The 15,174-nt window shown below is 46.5% G+C and overlaps 1 protein-coding gene across 1 annotated transcript in view; it reads left to right on the top strand.

Moving 5' to 3' along the window:
- Positions 1–2,130: 2,130 nt before the first annotated feature.
- LOC126484082 (cytochrome P450 6k1-like) overlaps positions 2,131–15,174 on the top strand; it is a 270,241-nt gene continuing 257,197 nt past the window's right edge. The window contains exon 1 of the mRNA XM_050107452.1: positions 2,131–2,251. The gene's annotated coding sequence lies outside the window, so the exon portion shown is untranslated. The remainder of the gene's footprint in view (positions 2,252–15,174) is intronic.

Raw genomic sequence — 15,174 nt, 5'->3', positions numbered from 1 at the left:
CCCACCTTATCTTCAGCATTCTTCTGTAGCACCACATTTCGAACGCTTCTATTCTCTTCTTGTCCAAACTGGTTATCGCCCATGTTTCACTTCCATACATGGCTACACTCCACACAAATACTTTCAGAAACGACTTCCTGACACTTAAATCTATACTCGATGTTAACAAATTTCTCTTCTTCAGAAAAGATTTCCTTGCCATTGCCAGTCTACATTTTATATCCTCTCTACTTCGACCATCATCAGTTATTTTACTCCCTAAATAGCAAAACTCCTTTACTACTTTAAGTGTCTCATTTCCTAATCTAATCCCCTCAGCATCACCCGATTTAATTTGACTACATTCCATTATCCTCGTTTTGCTTTTGTTGATGTTAATCTTATACCCTCCTTTCAAGACACTGTCCATTCCATTCAACTGCTCTTCCAAGTCTTACAATGTCATCGGCGAACCTCAAAGTTTTTACTTCTTCTCCATGAATTTTAATACCTACTCCGAATTTTTCTTTTGTTTCCTTTACTGCTTGCTCAATATACAGATTGAATAACGTCGGGGAGAGGCTACAACCCTGTCTCACTCCCTTCCCAACCACTGCTTCCCTTTCATGCCCTTCGACTCTTATAACTGCCATCTGGTTTCTGTACAAATTGTAAATAGCCTTTCGCTCCCTGTATTTTACCCCAGACACCTTCAGAATTTGAAAGAGAGTATTCCAGTCAACATTGTCAAAAGCTTTCTCTAAGTCTACAAATGCTAGAAATGTGCCTTAGGGGGGGGGGAAAAAAAGGACAGGTATACACTCGCGCACACACATCCATCCGCACATACAGACACAAGCAGACATTTGTAAAGGCAAAGAGTTTTTTGCTTCTGAAAAACTCTTTGCCTTTACAAATGTCTGCTTTGTGTCTGTGTGTCTGTGTGTCTGTGTGTCTGTGTGTCTGTGTGTCTGTGTGTCTGTGTGTCTGTGTGTCTGTGTGTCTGTGTGTCTGTGTGTCTGTGTGTCTGTGTGTCTGTGTGTCTGTGTGTCTGTGTGTCTGTGTGTCTGTGTGTCTGTGTGTGTGGGCGTGTGGGCGCGCACGCGCGCGAGTGTATACCTGTCCTTTTCCCCCTAAGGTAAGTCTTTCTGCTCCCGGGATTGGAGTGACTCCTTACCCTCTCCCTTAAAACCCACATCCTTTCGTCTTTCCGTCTCCTTCCCTCTTTCCTGACGAAGCAACCTTTGGTTGCGAAAGCTCGAATTTTGTGTGTATGTTTGTGTTTGTTTGTGTGTCTATCGACCTGCCAGCACTTTAGTTTGGTAAGTCACATCACCTTTGTTTTTAGATACATTTTTCCCACGTGGAATGTTTCACATTTTTAATATGGTTATGAGCACAATGTAGATGAGGGTGAGTCTTAAAAACTAATGATGATGATGATGATTGTCCTAAAGACAATTTTGCGCTGTGTGAGCCTGGTGGACACTGACAGCCTGGTGTTGATGGGGATGAGTTGTTTACATATTTATGGTCCATGTTGTTATACATGGTATGGTGTGATGGGCATGTTCTTAATCCTAGTGATGATGGGGATGAGTGGGGTGCCCTTGACAATTTTGCTTCTGAAGCAGATGTGTGTGCATTAGAATGTCTGGTAGGTAGGGCGTGCCATGGATTATATAGACCAAGCTTTCTTACTTACTAAATTGGTATCGATATGTTCTTAAATCTAGTGATTTGATGATGGGTGAGGCAGTTTAGGTGCTAGGCTGAAGGGCCCTGGTTCTTATGGTTATTGGAGGGATGGGTGGTGGAAGCTTGTTGCACTGGGGTGAGCAGCTAGGTTGATTAGGTTGATCGTCTGCGTGGTAACTAATCCTAAGGGGGGGGGGGTGTTGTTGGCATCTGATGTGCTTTGGGATTATGGGCTAATGGAGGGATAGGTGGTGGGATCATATTGTGTTGGGGGTGGGGAGCAGGTTGTTTGGCTGCCTAGTAACTAATCCTGAGGGGGCAGGGGTGTTTCGACAGAGTTGGTTGGGCTAAGGAAGTCTGGGCTCTGGGTCTTGTGCTCTGGTTATATCTATAGCTCCACATTCATTCTCTCGTTCGTACAGTGACTACATGCATCCTTTCTCATTCACGCAGGAGATCTGACCATCTGGTTGTAGCCAGACGGTGGACCCGCTGTCCCAGCTGTTGTATGAGCGGGTTTGGTGAGTCCCTCGTCTTCTCGTAGAAGATTATTGCAGTTTGCCGAATCCTTGTGGTAAGTAGCTGTACATCTGCCATCTGGTATACCTCTGGTGTGGGAAACTAGTGTTGGAGGTGCAACGCTCTCTTCAGGGCACGGCTCTGCACCGTCTGTAGTTTCTTGAGGTTAGTGGGAGCAGCATTACCCCACACAACTGCGGCATACTCCAGTATAGGCCGCTCCTGCCCGAGGTAAATGATGACCCCCCCCCACCTTGGTGGTAGTGTTGAAGTCTCATTCAAGATCGGGCAGAGAGCCTGTAGTCGTCCGTAGGCCTTCGTCCGGCTGTCCACTATATGTGGTTTCCAGGTAAGGTATCGATCTAGTGTTACCCCCAGATATTTTGCTGTGCTGGACCATGGTACCAGGGTGCCCCTTACCTCCACCTGTTCGTAGTTTCTGGGAACGTGTCTGAGGTATACTGCAGTATATGGTGGTGGCGTGTGTTTTTGCCGCATTGAATGAGAGGTGCCATTTGGTGGCATTCTGCAGTATTCTTTGGAGGTGTCTTGCGTTGGTGCTGCACGAGTACAGGACAGTGTTGTCTGCGTACAAGGCTAGGTGGACTAGATCTATTGTTAGGGTGTCGGCCGTGTACAGAATGTATAGTAGAGGCCCCAGGACACTGCCTTGCGGTACTCCAGCATTCATGGGTCGTATAGTGGAGGTCCCCTCCTGCGCCCTTGCGTGGAAGGTTCTTCCCTCGATGTAGCTTTTCAGCAGCGTGACGTGTGACATGGGTACCCCTTGCATGAGCATTTTGTACAAAAGGCCCTCGTGCCACACCAAGTTGAATGCTCACGCAACATTCAGGAATATCACTGTGAAGTACTCACGTCTCTCCCTAGCAACGAGAGCTTTCTCGACAAGTTGTAGTAATTGTTGGGTGATGGAGTGGCTGCTTCTAAATCCAAACTGAACGTCTGGCATGATTCTCTCGTCTTGTACGTGTTTTAACAGTCTTTTGGCGTATATTCTTAGAGACTGTGGGTAGCAGGCTGATGGGCCTGTAGCTCTCTGGCAGCTTGTGGTCTTTCCCTGGCTTTGGGATCGCTATGATCTCGGCGTCCTTCCAGGCCTTAGGGTAGTTGCCTGTGTTTACCATGTTGCTGAAGGCCGCCATCTGTAGTGGAATGGCTAATGGTGGCATTTGCTTAATCAACATATTAGTGAGGAGGTTGGGTCCACTTGCTCTTTTTTTTTTTTTTTTTTTTTTTTGTGTGTGTGTGTGTGTGTGTGTGTGTGTGTGTGTGTGTGTGTGTGTGTGTGTGTGTGTGTGTGTGTGTTGATCCAGCATATTTGCGCTGCGACTACTTCTTCTGATATGCTTTCTATCTGGTCTTGTTCGTCTCGGTGGGTTAGGAAGGTCGGCAGTCGCTGGACTACTGTTTTTGTGTGTGACTGGTTGGTCGATGGGCTGGAATTTGCCTGTGAACACGTCCGCTAGTGCATTTGCCTTAGCATCCGGTTTGCAGACTGTATTGTTCCCAACTATGAGGGGTGGTATTCGGCTTGTGTGGCTTAGGATGTGCTTCAGTCTTCCAGGCTGACTGGTCCTGGAGGTTCAGTGTGGCAACTTTGTCTGTCCATTCCCTGTTTCGGTGGTGTTGTACTGCCGCCTTGATTTCTCTTTGAAGTCTGTTGACATCCCACTATGTGACGGGGACCCTTGTGGCGTTCCATTCTCTGTTGATCCTGTTTTTTCTTGTTATCATGAGAAGCACTTCCTGTGGTAGCTGTCTATGGTTATCCTTTCGTCGCTGTTGTCTCTGTGGGGCTGCTGCTGCTGCTGCTGCTGCTGCTGCAACCTCCAGTGCATGTGTTGTAATGTGCATTAGTGTGGCCTCAGTTCCTGTCATTGCTGGGTCCGGGACAGTACGTAGTCACTCTTCCAGGGTCTCTCTGTATGTTTGCAGTTAATTCCACTGGTGCTTATGCCCCTGTGCTGCTTTTCTGTACCTTGTAGGTCAATGTCGAATACGACTGGGACATGGTCGGAGGACAGTATGCACAGTGGAGGGTCTGTTGCGTGTAACTGCAAGCCCTTGATTACAGCGAAGTCTGTAGATAGTGGGCTCAAAGGGGGCGATTATGCTGGCGTTATTCCGGATCAGAGCTCTGTGTAGTCTTCTTCCACTCACGTTTGTTAGTCGGCTGTTCCAATTTCTGTGTTTCGCATTAGTCTCCCACGAGGAACACGTTTCCTGGTATTGTGAGGAGTGCCTCGAAATCCTGTGGGTCCAGGTTTCCTGTGGGTCAACTGTATAGGGATATAAAGTTTATTGTCTCTCGTGTTGTCTTTACCACAACTCCGGTGGCTTTTGTCAGCTGAGGGAGGTTGATAGGGTGCTGCTGCAGTGTTCTCACATACACTGCGGTTCCCCCTCCAGCGGTCTGCCTGTCAGTCTGGTAGCAGTTGAAGTTAGCTGCTCTAACATTGATTCCTGGTTTCAGGCTGGTCTCCTGCACTAGACAGATGTCAAGTCTCTCCTCATGGAGGAATTGCCTGAATTCCCCCTGCTGGTCAATCACCTTGCGCCCAGCATTCCAGGCGACGACAGCTAGTCCTGCGTTGTGCACCCATTATAGTCTGCTGGGTGCATTGGTCATTGCCCCTAGGGCAGCTTGAACTGCGCTGTTCCCTGGTTAGCTATGTTCTTGGCCATGACCTCCGTGGTGGATGCAACTGCAGCTGCGACTGCTTCTTTGAGCATGCACATGGTGACTGGCCTTTCGTCCTCTAGTGGTGCTGGCAGGGCAGTTGTCTGCCTCTGGGTTGCCTTGGTTGTCGTTGGGGCAGTGGCGCAGGTTGATGCGGGATGTTCAGTTGGCGAGCCCCTTTTGCTGCGTTGGTGTACATGACTCCCGGTCGTAGATTCACTGGTGGGCGTCGTGCCTTTACTACTTCACACCCCATGTAGTTCGCAGGGTGTTGTTTGTGACAGTGGGCACATGTAGGTAGGGCATCACTTTCCTTTTGGCATTCTGTGGCTGGGTGGTTTCCTGCACACTTGGGACATTTGATCTGCAGTGTGCAGTGCCTGGCTATATGGTCTAGCCTTGGCATCTCTAGCACTTATGTGGACCTTTTCGTCTTCTCGGTTTCTCCATAGTGACGTTATTGTTGGCAAGGGAGGTAAGGTTCCGTAGTTGCCTGTTGTCAGGCGTGTCGGCGGCCACAATCTCCAACAGTGGAGTGTCTTCCCTGGTCTTAGGTGACTTGACGCACGTAATAGAGATAGTCGTGATTTGGATCTCAAAGTTCCACTTTAACTTTAGCAATGGATGTCCTGACTAACAGGCCCCTCGTGACGAGGTTTATGGTGCTGTCTTTTACTTTGGAGTATGTGTAGTAGCCCTACTTTCTTTTTTTCAGCTCTTTGGTTGTCTTTTCAAAGTCCTCAAGGGTCTGGATGTATAGTCGGTATAGGTCCGTCCCAGCGGTTTTGAACTGGAAGGGTGTTGTTGCGAACATCCTGATGGCTTCTAGTAGTTCTTCGTACATTTCCTCGCACTGTATGATGATCGGAGGCGGTTTTGTGGTGGTCTTGGGGACTGGGGAGGGCTGGACTCCCCTGTCGGAGGTTTCTAGTGTGTGAAATGCATTTACTGTGGGTGCCAGTGCGGCGGTGTGCAGGTGCCTGGGTGGTACTGTGTGCGTAGCCCTTGTAAAGCCACCCTCGTCTGTGGTGCCTTTGGCACATTTGCCCCTAGTAGTCTTGGGAGCGGTGGAGGTGGGGACGGTTGAGGAATCAGACTTCTTTCTCTTCCTCGACTCCTCCTCGAAGTCCATCTGCTGCTGGGATGGCAAGGCATCGGATGACGATGCTTCCTTCCCAGTTGCCCCGGAGGTAGCATGCGCTACTGAGGGTGTGTTGTCGGCTGCTGTGGTTTGCGGCATGTCTTTGACTACCACGGTTGGTGGGCCCCTTGCCAGAGTCTGTGGTTACTGCATCACTCAGTGCCACCCGGAATTCCGCATGGTCCTCCAGGTAGTCGCGGGGAGAGGGAGGTGGTGGCCCCTGATGTAAGCTGGGTGTTAGTGTTCGTGTGTCCCTACTCATTTTGGGGGCACTGGTGTGGTTCTTGCCACATTCGCACACCTGATGCGTGAAGCAGCAGCAGCCGCCACGCTGCGGGAACGAAGACAAGAGAAACACTCAAAGCAGCTCTCACAAGACATCCTCCAGGCCATCTGGGAGAAGAACTGTCTGTTCAGAGAGTGGCAGGTTACACGACAGCCTGCAACCAAGGCCACAATTGACAGAATGCGTTGCGAAATTATACTGTCACTAAGCTCTTGCCCACTTGCACAGGCCTGGAGGGAGCAGGTAGCCCCCTAGCTGCTGCTTTCTTTAAGGCCTTGCAGCCCCTGTAGTTTGCAACATGCGCCTCTCTGCAGGTGCAGCAGGTCGGAGTGTCTGTTTTGGGGAGCAGACATTCCCTGCTTACATGGTTTCCTATGCATTTGATGCAGCACAATATCATCTGATAGTACTTAGTGATATGGTCAATTCCTTGGCAGTTAAAGCACTGTGTAGGTCCTCCGCTGCGCCGTCATGTCTCCACAGTGACTTGCGCTGCCCACTCTCTTCTCCTGGAATATTCTCCTAAGCATAGGATTGTCATCCAGGACAACCAGGAAGAGCGGCGTGTCGCTGTTGTCCCTGGGCGGCTTCATCCGCGATGTGGTGCAGACGATGTAGCCCGTACTTCCAGCAGGTCCCAGAGGTAAGCAGGATCCAGGCTGAAAGGCAGTTTTCGAAAGACCACCTTCGGCATCTTTACTGGTTCCGACGAATATGTGTAGTCATGGAGACCTTCAAGCTTCGTCAGCTCCATCACAACGCGGTAATCGTCTGCAATGTGTGTTATTACGCGGTACAGGTCTTGGGCTGCCAACTAGATCGTGAAGCTGCCCTTCACCATCTGTTTAATCTTCTATTTGAAGTCCTGGAAAGTGTCCTACCCCTGGGTGACAACTGGTGGGAGAGAGGGCGTATCAGACGCCTTCGCTGTTGCGTCAGGAAGGCTGTTGAATCGGTTCGCAGTGTTAACACAGCCTGCAGCTGCTGCTGCTAGCACGACTGCCCTGGCAGTGTGCTTCCTAGTGGGCCTTGTAAACCCATCTTCATCCATCACAGGTGGGGTCCTGGACCCCTTCTGCGACGTCTTTTGCTGTGTGTGCACTCTTCGCGCATTGCTGGAGGTGCTGCTTCGCGGTTGTCATGCAAAGCATTGGCACGACGCTTCTGGCAGGTGCGCTCCAGAGCCGTATTTTCTGTCTGGTTTTCTGATTTTTTGGACTCCAGTGATGAGCCCCATCAGGAATTGGTGGTTTTTGTCCCTCAGTTTCCAGTGGGAATACTTCTGGCCACCTGCTGTACCTGTCAGTTGCTGTGAGGCAGTACCTGTAGTTACGGATGACTGGGAGTGGTCCTACCAAGTCCAGGTGGACGTGTGAGAACTGAGCCTCTGGTATGTGAAATCTTCCTAGCAGAGCTTGTGTGTGTAGAATGAAGGCTTTCACGACCGGATGACATGGCTGTTGATATACTTTCTGGGATGTGAGGTCGTGGTCAAAGAACTTTTCTGCTCCTTACGTTTCGTCCAGAGCTGCACTGGACTTCCTCAGAGGCGCTGCTCCGCTGAGTCTTACCGACTGACTGGTCGGGTGTCTAAGAGCGACTTATATATTGTGAGAAAGGGGGGGGCGTGGTTCAGGTGACACGTGATGAGCAGTGATAATCCATAGCAAAGATAAGGTTGACTATCGATTATCACCTTGTCAAAGATAAAAATTGTTAGCAATTTTGTAGAGCCACTCTCCATATATCGCTAAGTTTCATAGCCTCCTCTTTCCTATTAAAATTATCGTGATGTTTATAAATTTCAATAGCTTCTCTATATAGCCGTGGATAGTAATTTAACGTTGTAGATAAAACTTCGGTATCCGAAAACTTCACTTGGTGGTTGCCTGGTTGAAGGTCATGTTCCGCTACAGATGATTTTTCAGTTTTTCCAAGTCGACAAAGACTTTTATGCTCTTTCAGTCGCGTGTTTACGCTTCTTTTGGTAGTACCAATATAAACTTTACCACAGGTACATGGAATTTTATACACACCACATGTCGACAGGGGAGGGCGTTTATCATTCACAGATCGTAGTACTTGACTTATTTTCTTTGTTGGTTTAAAGACAGGTTTTATGTCGTGTTTTCGTAAAATCTTACAGATCCGATCTGTCCCTTTTTTAATAAAAGGGAGAACTACTGTATTTTTCTGTCGTTGTGGTTCATTCGTATCTTTTGGTCTTCTATTCCTTGGACACAAAATTCTATTTATCTCTTTTCTTGAGTAGCTTTTTTTTTTTTTTTTCCCAAAACCCTGCTTCAGATGTTTCACTTCAGCATCCAAATGTTCAGGTGTACATATCCATTCCGCTCGATCGACAAGACTTTTTATGACACCCCTTTTTTGTTGTGGATGATGATTAGAATTTTTATGTAAATAAATGTCCGTATGTGTTGCCTTCCGAAAAACTTTATATTCCAAGCTTCTATCGGACCGTCTCATAACTAAGACATCCAAGAAAGATATTCTGTTATCCTTTTCTATTTCCGTGGTAAACTGTATTTTTGAGTCTAGGTGTCTGTATACCAGGCCACACAAAACCCTGCATTACTATATTGTGATTAAAACTACTTTGTACTTGACAGTTTGCTGAGCGGCCGTGCAATGTTGCCAGCTACCGCTGTAAACAATGGAAGTCATGTTTTTTTATAATGTGGCAACTGTACATGGTAGAGTGATACGAGGACTACCTTCTGACACTTTTTAACTCAGTGAAACTTTTGTGCTACCGAAATAGAGAAATATTGAACTTTACGAAAAGTTGAATTTTCACCCTACTCAATATTAATCATTCCCTATCTCCTAAACCATGTGCCGTACAACAACAAAATTTTAATGTTGTCTTCACTGGCATATTTCGATGATGTTCGCAAACTTTCTGAGCAATACAGCCAATAATAGTGAAGTAATAAATTAAAATCTCACGTCTGATGCGGAACCTCTTCCAAATCATCAGAAATGTAGTAAGCGACAAACTTTTTCCCTTTACATTTTTTGTGGGGAGTCAAAGCGAGAAAAAGTTTCGGAAAGGTTTGCATTTATTTTTAGAGCTTGTTGGAAGTGGGTCGGTGCTACAGTTTCGCCAAGACAAGAATAGTATTGTGCGTACCGTTGAAGTGCTGATATAACTTACGTGGGGTGGGAGAAAGCAGCACATATAACGCTGTTAGTTACCTTTTCGTCTTGTGCCATGAATTTCACAAAACTCAAAACATCAAGTCAACAAGACCAACACCACCAAAAGGTACAATTTTGTTTTTTTGCAACTTACCATCACCCGATGTGTTCTGTGTCTGACAGCTGGAAAACGCCGCTTGTATCTGTGTCGCTAGAACTCTCAGATGACTCCCTGATGGCAATAATTAATTCGGAAACACTATCTTCCAATAAGTATTCGTTCTTCCATGCCTCCTGAATGACTGCTTTTGTATGTACTACAACATTACTCCAGTTTTCCACAGTTGCTTTAGAAACAGCTTCGTGTAAAAGTCTTTCCACTTCTGAAAACCTGAATGTCTTGTTTTCACGTGCTATGTATTTGGGCCCATATTAGCTCTATAGTATTAAAGTGACAATGATAGGGAGATAATCTAATTGCAGAATGTCCATGTTTGTTGGCAACTTCATCTAAAACATATGTTGGGTGTTTGGGCGTATGTAGTGTGACACAAGTGCCAGTAGTTCCACTTTCTTCATTCAGTCATCGAAATCTATATTATTTCGCCATAACCACTGTATAATTTCGTCTTTTCTAGAAGACAGCATTGGGGCTTTGTCCTTTACAACAGTGTGGTATGGCGCATAGTCAATAATGATGTACGACAGTTTCTCCAAATTCGGTAACAGTGAATTTTCAGACCATCGTAAAAAAGGTGGTGTGGTTCATTTCCTCGTGAAAATTTCAGGTTTTCTTTGACCTGAAAACATGGAAACAGCCAAGAACAAACCCACGGACGGTACCTGCATGAACAACAATAATTCTGCTTCCTTTGCCAACAGGTACTGCCATTTCTTCTTGTGATCCGTCAGACCAACCTGTCTTCAGTGTATGACCAGAATTAACCCATGTTTCATCTAGCCACACTAAATCATCGAATTCAATGTCCTTTACCTGGTGCAAAAATTGGCATCGCCAAGCGGCAATATCTTGCCGTTCCAAGAGAACTGTACAACCACTTAATTTTTCGTAATTAAATCCCAGGTTTAATAAAACCAGCTGAAGAGCTGAGACCAGCTTCTTTAAGCATTACATGCAGTTTTTATAAGGTTGGATGCTCTCTACGGTGATAATATGCATACAAATGTCTGCGAATCGCATCCTGTTTGGAAGTATCAACATTCATCACACTTTTCTCGATGTGTCGTTTCTTCCTTGGAGTTTGCAGACTTGGCAGTTCGGAGTTAAGGTTTGATGGCCCGGAATGTGTATTCTGTTTTTCATTTTGGTCTTTGCCTATGTTTATGACTCTTGACTACCTTATTAACGGAAAGAAGAGGCCCTACCTTCTCCCTTTCCATCTCAAAATATTGTCTTATGTTGCAGATGTATTCGCGCGATTGTCCTCTCAATGCTATTTCTTGCCCAACTTTCTTCGAAGATGATTTCGGACTGTGAACTCTAGGACAACCACGCTTTTTATTTTCAGACATTTTGTACACAGAAGTCACTACAGTAATTTATCACACACTTGTAGTGGAAAAAAAGGAGAACCATCACTGAGATAATGCAGTTCACACAATACGACGTGCACAAGACCAGGTGTTAGCAGGTGCAGGTACTGAACCATGACGCATAAGCAGTGGCAACTGTGCAGGGGAGGAGTGCTGAACGTCAGCATGCGATTGGCCCGCACTATCTGTCACGCGCTCGGCTAGCTGTCAAGTACAAAGTAGTTTTAATCGCACTATAGTGCCCTCGCAGCATGGATTCCTGGATGCGAGTCTGTAGAGAATCCAAAACCCTTCGTTGTAGAGGAGCAGTTACATATGGCTGCTGTCGGGCTGCTGACTTGTCACAGTATAGCAGCTCCTCAATGCCTGGGAGTGGTAAGCTTTGTCTTCCAGCAAGCCTTTAACTCTTACTTGCCATTTTGTGCTGCAACTAGTTCGGCGAAATTCAGAGGTGCAGAAATGCTTTCCACTCTAGATAAGACTTCAGCAGTGACATTTTTCAAACCACTTACATGCCGAATGTCTGTTGTGAATTGCGAAATAAAATTTAGTTGGTTGATTCGCAGTGGGGCATAGTTATTTCTTGGCTGTGAAAACGCGAAAGTCAATGGCTGGGCATCTGGGTATATAGTGAATCAGAAGTAACAGACCACCTGATAGGCTGCTAACAATTCAGTATAAAATGGTGGCCAAGAGTGCTGTTTTTCTTTGATCTTGGAGAAGAAACCCAATGGTTGCCAGTACCCATTTACCTTCTGTTGTGGGTGGCAGCACTGACGGCATAGGATGAGGTGTCTGAGAAAATGGCTAATGGGGCATCGGTATTTGGCTGTACAAGGAGAGTGGCCTGCTTGAGGCTTGTCTGGCAGGCTTCAAATGCTGTCTGCAATTCATCAGTTCACGTGACAGGTGTGGAACCATGCACTTTGGGGCCAGCGAGGGTGGCATGGAATGGTGCCCGCACTTCAGCGGCTCAGGGTAAAAAACTACGGTAAAAGTTGATCATCCCCAAGTAGTGACCGAGCGAGGTGGCGCAGTGGTTAGCACACTGGACTCGCATTCGGGAGGACGACGGTTCAATCCCGTCTCCAGCCATCCTGATTTAGGTTTTCCGTGATTTCCCTAAATCGTTTCAGGCAAATGCCGGGATGGTTCCTTTGAAAGGGCACGGCCGATTTCCTTCCCTAATCCGAGCTTGCGCTCCGTCTCTAATGACCTCGTTGTCGACGGGACGTTAACCACTAACCACCACCACCAAGTAGTGACACAATTCACGCACTGTTTTTGGAGCTGGGTGAGTTGTAAGTGCAGTGATGCGCTCAGCTGGTGGTACGTACAGGTCGCAGAAACCCGAAATCCACAGAATGTCACTTTCTTAGGCCCAATGACACATTTGGCCGCATTTATGAGGATTCTGTAGTCATCAGATTTGGGGAAGGCTATGCGTAGGTGTCTTTCATGTTGTTCTATGGAAGATGATGCCACCAACACTTAGTCAATGTATGCGAAGTAGTAGTAGTAGTAGTCCAATCCACGTCAAACGTCATCGATAAAATGCTGAAAGGTCTATGCTAAGTTTCGGAGGCCATAAGACATGTATGGGAATTCAAACAGTCTAAAGGGCATGGTTATTGCAGTTTTTTGGACATTCTTTGTTGCCACTGGTGTTTGGTTGTAGGCTAGGTCTAAAGTTGAGAAAACTTTGCAGCCCGCCAACTGGCAAACAAAATCTCCGATGTGGCACACGGGATATCAGTTGGCAATTGTACGAGCATTGAGTCCTCTGTAGTCACCACAGGGCACCAGCCATCTGGTTTCTTTGGTACCTGGTGCAGAAGAGATAGCCAGGTGCTTTCCGATGGTCATGCTGTGCCTGCTTGGATCATTGTGTCGACTTCTGCTTTTGTAATGTGCAGTTTGTTGTGGACCAGCCATCTGGGCTACGAGGAAACTGGAGGACCAGGTGTGGTCCTGATGTGACGTACTGTCGAGTGGCAGGGCGATGACGGCACTCCGGCAGGACGCAGAACTGATTTAGCAGTTGTGCTAACGGCGCTGGCGTGGCAAGGGAGTGTACCGACGACTCACTGCACTGTGTAGGCTGGCATGCCAACTTCAACGTGGTAATGTAGTCCAAAATGGAAGCATACCTTACACCCAGTAAGAGATCGATTGGACAGGAAATCCAGCCCTGTTACAGTGCACCACTCGAATTACCTCCATAACCCGATGTTCGGATTTAGTCACAAGTCCATATGTACGTATGACTGAACCATTGTAAGCTTATTTGTCTGTCGCTGACGTAGAAGATCACAAACCTTCTTTCCTTCCCATCTGGGCAAGCTGGCCAGTGACTAGGGTACAAGTAAAGCTTACTGGGACAGGTTAAATGCTAGCTAGAATGAAGTAGATAATTTGATTGTATTAGAAACATTTAATTGTGACATTTCCCATAATTGACAAAAATTACAAAAATGTGAATTTTCTTGACCACCCACACACTTCTGAGAATGGCACATTAACTAATTTGCAGTTACATGCCCTATTACCAGCAGCTATGTCGATGAATACTCGGCACCTCGCAAGGATAACTACAAGATCAAGAATACTAGATAAGTTGTTGGAAGGGGTTAAGTGTTGGTGAAAATCTAGCTTCTGATCACACAAAGAGCTCTAAGCTCAGAACTGTGCATGGAATGCAAATTGGCACTATGCTACGATAAGACGGTTTATCTCCCACATTGAACTCTGTTGTGTAGACCTAAAAAAATGCACAATCCTACACTTACAGCAAAGGCAATCACTCAAATTGGCCCTGTGGTAAAGATACCGATAACTCGGATGGCTCTGCCTCTCTGAACACAGCACTCCCGGTTTGAGGTAATCTCAATTGAAAGTTGCTTCTCAAACTTCCACCCCACAAGACAGCACAAATCCTGCAACTTAGAAATCAGATGCAAACTTTCTTTTGACAAAACCCATTAACTCGAATACGAGGAAAATCCCTCTCTGCACTACTCTGCACAGAGGAACAATTTGCGTCTTAGATCTTGCGGGATGCGTCCTAACTTGCCAACATTCAAGTCGTAGTCCGCTCTGAAGATGATGGCAAAGATGCCATCTCAAAGTCCGTGCTGCTCGATGGCTGAAGGGGAAAGGGGGGGGGGGGCTGCCATCTGTGTTTCCCGTCCAGGAACATGGCAACCTGCATCTAAGTTCTTACGCCGAAACGATGGTGGTAGAAGCGCTCGTTCCGGTCTGGCGAGGGCGAGGAGCGCGCTCTGCATTGTCTGCGTGATATTATGCTGTCTTTTTGTTTGTATATGCTGAGAGCTGCGACCTGCCGCGACAACGTATCGAGGCACGAAGTGATGTCATCCAGCCTGTCTTTGATAGGTGTTCTAGTGAAAACGCAGAGCTGCAGCCTTGTTTACTGTGTTCGCAATCTCTGCCAGCTTGCTCAAGTTCTCCTCTTGCATCACTGTGAGCAGAGTGCGATGCGTTTCTGGTAAGTGCGACATCCATATGGAATCGCAGTAGAGGATTTGGGATGTCTGGTCCAGCCAAGGTGTGGAGATGTCGCAGAAACTGTGATGGCTACCTATTGCCACTTTCCTCCCTGTGCAACAACTGTCTTAAGCGCTGTGTGTTAAAGAGGGAGAGCTGCCGAATGAGCTCGCATTTCCGAATTTTGTACTTCCCGGAAGCCGGTGGGTCGGTGATAATGTCACCGGCCTCGCTGGCTGGAGCAGCTGTCCAGTAGCCCTTAGTCACAAAATACTTTTGGATATGATATGCACTGAAATTTGATGTTATCCTTCTTTATTGCATTACTGGAGCACATTACAATTTTTAAAAAAAATTTCAAATGTAAAATATACATAGTTGGTTTTGCTATGAAACCACTGTGACCCAAGGGGTTGTTAAACATCTTTCAAAAATCCACTAACTCTTAATTTCTAGTATTTTATCACACTAAAGTTGCATTTTCTTTCATACATATTCTTTTTTTATAAACTGATGTCCCAAAATTTTTTTTGTTTAATGCAAATTCTCGAAGTGCATTACATACAACACTTGTTTCCTACTCTTTACGATATTGCAAAAGTTCTTTTTATCTGTTAGGTACAATCC

The sequence above is a fragment of the Schistocerca serialis genome, chromosome 6 (assembly GCF_023864345.2).
Source record: "Schistocerca serialis cubense isolate TAMUIC-IGC-003099 chromosome 6, iqSchSeri2.2, whole genome shotgun sequence".
NCBI classification, from domain to species: domain Eukaryota; kingdom Metazoa; phylum Arthropoda; class Insecta; order Orthoptera; family Acrididae; genus Schistocerca; species Schistocerca serialis.
Note: the sequence above shows the minus strand (reverse complement) of the source record. Positions and strands in the feature narration are given on the sequence as shown.